This window comes from Phyllobates terribilis, unplaced genomic scaffold, assembly GCF_046119375.1.
Source record: "Phyllobates terribilis strain yellow unplaced genomic scaffold, ASM4611937v1 Scaffold_1__5_contigs__length_1240528914, whole genome shotgun sequence".
NCBI classification, from domain to species: domain Eukaryota; kingdom Metazoa; phylum Chordata; class Amphibia; order Anura; family Dendrobatidae; genus Phyllobates; species Phyllobates terribilis.
In genome coordinates this window covers 457,530,520-457,539,623 of record NW_027362761.1, presented here as the reverse complement: position 1 = coordinate 457,539,623, position 9,104 = coordinate 457,530,520, and positions in this window count along the sequence as shown.

The window sequence follows — 9,104 nt, the reverse complement described above, 5'->3', positions numbered from 1 at the left end:
ACAAGACTGCCAGAGATAGTCAAACTCTGTACTGGTGGAAAGACCCATTTTCAACACTCTTCCAAATTTTGAATGAACATTGAACAAAGCATTTCAATGGATTCTCCCAAGGAAAACGTTAGAGTTAATATCTTCTCTCACCCTAGTGGTCTGACTGTGAGTTTGTTAAAAGACCTTTTAGCCTCTTACCTTTTGCGCTTGGCCCAGGGTAGTATGACAATACTTTATTTCATGGTACTTTATCGTTAACAGAGGGCAACATTTTTCAAAAACAATGATAGTCATCAAAAAACAAAACTCTCCATCCCATCCTGCAAATCAACTGTCACTAACATGATCAACTGAAAAGTTGGCCTCTTCCTTCACTCAGAAACAATGAAAATATTCCTCTTACAAAAAATATTTAACAGCAGCAGATAAAAGTTGGAAGGGAATCAAATACTTTTTTGGTTATTCCTAATAGTCTAAGCAGTTAGAGATGAGCGGATCTTTTGAAATTCAAATTCACCACATTTTCCCCAAAAATCTGATTTGCAGCAAATAAATGTGCACAAATCTCAATACTGGAAAGCTTGTAATTGCTCAGAAAACACATTAGGGGGAGAGAAAAGAGAGAGAGGACCTTACTAACTATAAGAGCTGACAAACCACAGAAGAGAATGGAACCTGCTGATCGTAAGAGCTTGCAATCTACAGTAGAGAGAGGACCCCACTGATTTTAAAAGCTTACACTCTACAGAAGAGAGAGAGGAACCTGCTGATCATAAGAGCACACACGTTACAGTAGAGACTTAACCAGTGACTCTGGAGATAGTAAATGACTCTGCCATACAAACTAAGCTCCTCTGGGAACCGCTGATCGGTAATGGCCCAGGTACTGACTACATTTACAAGAAATGATAATCTTCTAGATGTCATAGTTGCAGGACAGTATGCGGAAGTCCACGCAAAATTACATTAGCTTGCTCTCTAATGGTTCAGCAGTGTGGGGATGGTGCAGGGCAAGTCTTTCTTTTTGAGAACCGCAAATCGAATCTGAAAGTGTTTGAAAATGCAAATTTCAGGACTTTTGACTCTAACTCGATCCTTCGCGGATCAATCTGCTCTTCTCTGCAAGTTCTCTTTTTGGGGTCTTCTTAGGAAATAGAGTTGATCATTTTGCCTTCCCTTTCAGGTTTCATTTTGAGCCTTAGCCCATTCTTTTTCTTTGTTTATTGTAAAAATAGCTATAAATGAAATGGTACAAGAAGTGGTAGCTCAGGCACAGACTTTTATTCCATCCAATGGAAATATTGTATGATCTAAGATGTCTGCAACACTTCTTTATAGAAGATCCCGACTCTTCCTGGAGAGCCAATATCTGGAAAATCTGCAAAATATATTCCTACACATCTACTTTGGTTAACCTCACGTTGTGTGTCACGTGAACACATTATACTGTACATTAGATGTCAGCGCATGCAATTAGCATTGTTATTGTGACTCAAATTCAGAGCCGCTCTTTGTTATGTTGCTGTCACACTGTCACAGAATACTGGAGGTAGGGGGCCTAAGCTGACCCTAAGCTGGGACCCTGACTAACCCCTCAACCTGGAGGTACTGTTAAAGGTACAGAGGTCCAGGCCGCCAGCGTAACCCCTACCTCCTGAGGATCCCTGCACCTAAGTAATCTAGTCCTGAGAAGGACCCCGATCACAGCAATAGGGAACCAGAAATAATATGCCCACACACAGTATTTAGACGAACGAGACAGTACAAGGGAAAAACCAAAACCACCTTGCATACAACTTCTACACAACTACAACAGAGGGAACACCAACGGGAAAGGAGATAAATGATAAAGCGAGGAAAGGGAAAAAACACTTCCAAATACACTTATCTCAGCAACTCCAAACACCACGATCCGCTCTGTAAGTCTGAATGAAAAGCTTTCACCGACACCTCCCAAACAGACCTGCAGGAATATAAAGGAGTCTCACTAAAGAAGCATTGATTGCAGCTGGGCGAGGCTGGACCTCAGCTAGCCCAGAGAGAGAGAGAATTAACTCCTACACTGCCGAGAAAACACAAAGCACCAACAAGTCAGCTGCGAGAAGTCAGGCTGTGTACTCATGACGATCTTCGTGGCAACACACCCGTGACAGTACCCCCCCTTCTACGAGGGGCCTCCGGACCCTCAGGGCCAGGTTTATCCGGGTGAGTCGAGTGGAAGGCCCGAACTAATCGGTCTGCGTTAATATCCGATGCAGGAACCCACATCCTCTCCTCAGGACCATACCCCTTCCAATGAACCAAGTACTGAAGGGACCGGCGATTAAAGCGTGAATCAATGACCCTCGATACCTGGAACTCCAAGTTACCATTGACAACCACAGGAGGGGGAGGTAAAGGTGACGGTACCACCGGCGCCACATACCTCTTAAGCAATGATCTGTGAAACACGTTGTGAATTTTAAACGTAGGGGGGAGGTCAAGACGGAATGCCACCGGATTAATAACAGAACTGATTCTGTACGGCCCGATGAACCTGGGACCCAGTTTCCAGGAGGGAACCTTAAGTTTAATATTCCTGGTAGACAACCATACCTGATCGTTCACACTTAGGTCCGGACCAGACACTCTCCTCCTATCAGCCATACGTTTGTATCGGTTCCCCATAGTATTCAGATTCTTCAGCACCCCTCTCCATACTGAAGCGAGAGATGAGGAAAATCGTTCCTCCTCCGGAACCCCCGAAGAGCCCCCCCTACTGAAAGTACAAAACTGGGGGTGAAAACCATATGCCCCAAAAAACGGGGACTTACCAGTGGACTCGCTCCGCCTATTATTGAGAGCAAACTCTGCCAGAGGTAAGAAAGAAGCCCAGTCCTCCTGGTTCTCTGACACAAAACACCGAAGATATGTCTCCAAGCTCTGGTTCATACGTTCCGTCTGACCATTGGTCTGAGGATGAAAAGCCGACGAGAATGACAAATGCATCCCCCGCCGAGCACAAAACGCCTTCCAGAACTTGGACACAAACTGAGACCCCCGATCAGACACCACCTCGGAGGGTACCCCGTGAAGCCTCACAATCTCCCCAATGAACACCTGCGCAAGAGTTTTAGCATTAGGGAGAGCCGGAAGAGCGATAAATGTGCCATCTTGCTGAACCTGTCCACTACAACGAGTATGACCGTTTTACCCGAAGACGGAGGGAGGTCCGTAATAAAGTCCATAGACAGATGAGTCCAAGGACGCTCCGGGATCTTCAAAGGTAAGAGGGCCCCAGACGGACGGGTATGTGAGGTCTTAGAGCGCGCACAAACCCCACAGGACGCGACAAAAGTTACCACCTCTTTATGTAAGTTAGGCCACCAAAACCGACGCGAGAGGAGATCCACAGTTGCTTTACTCCCCGGGTGTCCTGCAAAAACTGAGTTATGGTGTGCCTCGATCACCTTTTATCGCAAATGATCTGGAACGAACAGTCTCCCCGAAGGTCCAACAGGGGCGTCCCCCTGAGCCTCCAATATCTCCTCCTCCAGCTCAGAGCATACTGCCGAAACCACCACCCCCTCCTGAAGAATAGGAATCGGGTCGTCCGTATTCCCGGCCCCAGGGAAACTGCGAGATAAGGCATCCGCCTTTACATTTTTAGACCCAGGACGATATGTAACGACGAAATTAAACCTGGTAAAAAACAATGACCACCTAGCTTGTCTGGGATTCAGACGTTTAGCGGACTCCAGATATAGCAGGTTCTTGTGATCGGTGATGACGGTGACCGGATGAACTGCCCCCTCCAAAAAATGGCGCCACTCCTCAAAAGCTAACTTAATGGCCAAGAGTTCCCTATTGCCGACATCGTAATTCCTCTCAGCGGACGACAATTTTTTAGAGAAAAAGGCGCACGGATGCCACTTACCAGGGGACGAACCCTGTGACAATACTGCTCCCACCCCTACCTCGGAAGCGTCTACCTCTACAAAGAATGGCTGAGACGCATCAGGTTGAATGAGTATGGGTGCCGAGGCAAAACATTTTTTCAAGGAGGAGAATGCTTGACAAGCCTTGTCAGACCACCTAGAAAAATCCGTCCCCTTTTTAGTCATGTCTGTGAGAGGCTTAACCATGGACGAGAAATTACGAATGAACTTCCGGTAATAGTTAGCAAACCCCAGGAAACGTTGTAGTGCCTTAAGATTCTCCGGCCGATCCCACTCAAGAACTGCCCGCACTTTCCCAGGGTCCATACGAAAACCGGACGCTGAAACCAGGAAGCCTAAAAACTGGAGTTCCTGTACGGCGAACACACACTTTTCCCACTTGGCATACAGTTTATTATCCCGCAAGATCTGTAACACCTGTCTAACGTGCTCCTGATGAGACACCAGATCCGGCGAGTAAATTAAGATATCATCCAGATATATGACAACAAACTGTCCCACCAGGTGGCGAAAAATATCATTAACAAAGTGTTGAAACACCGCCGGGGCATTAGTCAGACCGAATGGCATGACAAGGTTCTCATAATGCCCCTCCGGAGTGTTAAAAGCCGTCTTCCACTCATCCCCCTCCTTCATCCTAATCAGATTGTACGCCCCCCTGAGATCCAACTTAGAGAACCATTTGGCGCCCACGATCTGATTAAAGAGATCGGGAATAAGTGGGAGCGGATACGGATCTCGGACCGTAATCCGATTAAGTTCACGGAAATCCAGGCAAGGGCGTAGGCCTCCATCTTTCTTCTTAACAAAGAAGAACCCCGCGGCCACCGGTGAAGATGAAGGTCTAATATGCCCCTTAGCCAGACTTTCAGAAATATAATCCTTCATGGCCTGCCTCTCAGGACCAGAAAGGTTATACAACCTAGCTTTAGGTAACTTGGCCTCAGGGAGCAGTTTTACAGAACAGTCATACTCGCGATGAGGAGGTAGTTCCTGACACCCATTCTCCGAGAATACATCCTCAAAGTCCGCCAGAAATGGAGGTAAGACCCAAGGAGTAACCGCACCGATGACCGTGTTCATGCAGTTTTTATTACAGAATTTACTCCATTGGCTTATCTCTCTGGTTTGCCAATTAATAACCGGGTTATGCTTAGCTAACCAAGGAAGGCCCAACACTATAGGAGTGGGAAGACCCTCCAACACGTAGCAAGACAACAGTTCTTTATGTATTGCCCCCACTTGAAGTTTTACACCATGCACAGCTTGCAAAAAACTTCCCTGACCGAGAGGCCTGGCATCGATCGAGAATATGGGGATGGGTTTAGCCAACTCACTCAATCGCATACCTTGAACCCGGGCAAACCGAGCATCAACCAGATTAGCCCCGGCCCCACTATCCAGAAGAACAGATATCCTCTCAGTTCTCGTACCCACCACCACCTCCGCCGGTACGAGAAACTGAGACGAACCTAGGGACGAAATACCTACTCCCAGATTGCCGTCCACCACACAACCTGGGATCAACAGTTTTTTCGACGACTCTTTACTCTGCAAGGGACGGGATGGACACCCCCCAATAAAATGTCCCTTTTTCCCGCAGAGGAAACACCTTCCTGTCTTATGGCGCACCACCGGTCCCCTTCCCCGAAATGATGTCCCTCCTAATTGCATAGGCTCCTCCGGACTGACCAGGGGAACCACCATATGAGGGGACCTTGTAGGAGGTGGAGACATTACAGGGGGTAGAGTTATCCCGCACCTCTCCCGAAGCCGTCTGTCAACACGAATAGCAAGGGCCATAGCGGCTTCCAGTGACGCGGGAGAGTCATACTGTGCCAACACATCCTGTAATTTGTCGGATAAACCATGACAAAACTGGCTCCTAAGAGCCGGGTCATTCCACTGGGTGTCCGTGGCCCACCTACGGAACTCCGAACAGAATTCCTCCGCCGGACGATCTCCCTGCTGAATCCTACGTAACTTAGACTCAGCAAGGGAGATCCGATCTGGGTCATCATATACGAGTCCCAGAGCAGCGAAAAACCTATCCACTGACTGGAGAACCGGGGAGCTTGGGGGAAGAGAGAACACCCAAGATTGAGGGTCCCCTTGTAGGAGCGAGATGACAATTCCCACCCTTTGTTCTTCACTGCCCGATGACCGAGGCCGCAGCCGAAAGTACAATTTGCATGCCTCCCGGAAAACAAAAAACTTGTCCCGCCCCCCAGTGAACTTGTCAGGGAGAGCTACTTTAGGTTCTGGTCCGGCTTGCTCCAGAGGATGCAAAACCTTGGACTTAACGTCCGCCAGCCCCATGGACAAACTCTGCAACTGCCGAGCTAGACCGGCTACTGGATCCATGGTAGCTGGAGAAAACTAAGTTGGTCGGTGAAAATGTCACACTGTCACAGAATACTGGAGGTAGGGGGCCTAAGCTGACCCTAAGCTGGGACCCTGACTAACCCCTCAACCTGGAGGTACTGTTAAAGGTACAGAGGTCCAGGCCGCCAGCGTAACCCCTACCTCCTGAGGATCCCTGCACCTAAGTAATCTAGTCCTGAGAAGGACCCCGATCACAACAATAGGGAACCAGAAATAATATGCCCACACACAGTATTTAGACGAACGAGACAGTACAAGGGAAAAACCAAAACCACCTTGCATACAACTTCTACACAACTACAACAGAGGGAACACCAACGGGAAAGGAGATAAATGATAAAGCGAGGAAAGGGAAAAAACACTTCCAAATACACTTATCTCAGCAACTCCAAACACCACGATCCGCTCTGTAAGTCTGAATGAAAAGCTTTCACCGACACCTCCCAAACAGACCTGCAGGAATATAAAGGAGTCTCACTAAAGAAGCATTGATTGCAGCTGGGCGAGGCTGGACCTCAGCTAGCCCAGAGAGAGAGAGAATTAACTCCTACACTGCCGAGAAAACACAAAGCACCAACAAGTCAGCTGCGAGAAGTCAGGCTGTGTACTCGTGACGATCTTCGTGGCAACACACCCGTGACAGTTGCATCATTTACCCATTTGCATTGTATGCAAATGACCATCTAATTTAACCCCATATATAATTTATTCTTCTAATTACTTTTTATCCTCTTAAACCTCTATATTTTTTTAGTAGTGATATCAGCTCTTTTTAGTTAGCGGTACTCTAATAAGAAAATTAATCATTTTATGCCGCACAATATGAGAGTTACTTAAACCTGTATACATGTGTTGAGCTGATTTACATGCAATTTACATGGGCAGATAATAGAAATATGATTAGTAAATTGTACTTGACAAATATACGTAAAATGTAAGCTAATTACACAACTTTATCTTCTAGAACCCATATTTTCCATTCACTGATAAATGGTTCTCATTGTACTGTGCTTTGTGACTCTAATGACTGCAGGATGTACTATTAAGCTTTCTATTTACATTATACTGTTTTTTTTCCTGAAAATCCATTACAACTTCTGAAGTCACTTTTGTTATTTAAAAATTATTAGGTACACTAACTTCCCTTTTTATTCTTGCCCATTAATTGAAGACTAGTTCTACCATTAAAAGAATAGTTTAACACACGCAGGGGGGATGTATAAAAGCTTTTTCATCACTGTTTTTGCAGAAAGTTGCCAAAATTGTTACATGTATTTGTGACTTTTTTGTGTTAAATGTTATGCCCTTCTTGATACTTTTTAAAAGTAGATGTAAAGCAGGCATGGTTAGTTATGTCAATAAGACTTAAAGGGAACCTGTCAGCAGGTTTTAGTACCCTCAACTAATCTAATCTATGTTATGTTACTGTTATGCAGATTAATCCATGCCTTGTTTTTTCAATCCTATCTTCCATTACTGAGTAATCACTTCTCCATTTTTTATGTAAATGAGCCACAAGCTTGGCCCTGCATTTAGAGCTCCCAGGCTTTTCCCCTGCTTTCCTCACCCACAACATCCTCTGGTTACTGAATGACAGGTTACTTGTGTCTGGGTGACCTGCCTCCTCCCACTGGAGGGAGGAGTGCAAGCGCCATCATTGACTGGGGTGGCACATGTGCAGATTCATAGTCTGGCTTTTAATAGATCATCAAGATCTTACTTTATATGTCCGGGAGTGACACAAGATCCCATAGAGGGGAGCAGGTCACTGAGAGAAGATTGACCTGTCAGTCAGTGATGGGAGGACAGTGGTGGGTGGAGAAAGAGGGGGAGAGCCCGGAGAGCTGCAAGTGCAGAGTCAAGCTTCCTGCACTAATGGCTCATTTGCATAAAAATCGGAAAAGCGATTAGTCAAGACTGGAATTATTGATTGAAAAATCAAAAGTACGGATTTAGCCAAGCACACATTAGATTAGTTGGGTGAACTAAAACTTGATTAGAGGTTCCCTTTAAAACAAGTATATGAATTGCAACTTTTTCAAAAGTTGCAAAAGAAAGTTGCAAATCTCATTCCATTAAAGGAAAAAGTGGGGAAAAAACAGCTCTACACAATCGTTTTATATATAAAAATGTGCCAAATTTATAAAACATTATACAACAACTTCATAAATTTGGTACATACAATGACATCAATGCAGCCTCAAGTAAAACTGACTTTAAAAACTTCCTTTCAGGATAACTTACCCACAGAGAATTTTTTGCATTTTTTTTAAATGCCTCTGCATTTTTTTTTTGCTGTAGATTTTTTTGCCAAAATCAGAAATGGCTCCAATAAGAAGGAAAAATATACCATAAATCCTTCCTTTATATCTCCCATTCCTTTTGAACCCACTTCTGGCTTTCATACAAAATACTTTTTTTTTTCAATAAATATTTTGTATGAAATCCCCACATACTGTTCATATGGATTATCTTATGCCTTTTTCTATTAAAGCTGTACTTCAGCTAGCCAAATGGGCATAAGAAAAACATTCCCTTTTCTGCAAATTCAGCTGTTCTGTTTGATTAGTAAGGAAAAATGTATGGCAAATGACACAAGGAATGTTGCTGCTTATTGGCTTATTAGTTTTTCTGCCTTATGCCATGTACCTCACCATAACCGCTGAGCACAGTGATTGGCTGCAGCCGTGACACTCTGACGACATGATATGCTGGCGTCATATAAATAAAGGCCAGTAGGTGGCTGCAGGAAGGTGGCACTTGGGTTGCAGTGGGTAACTAATGATGATT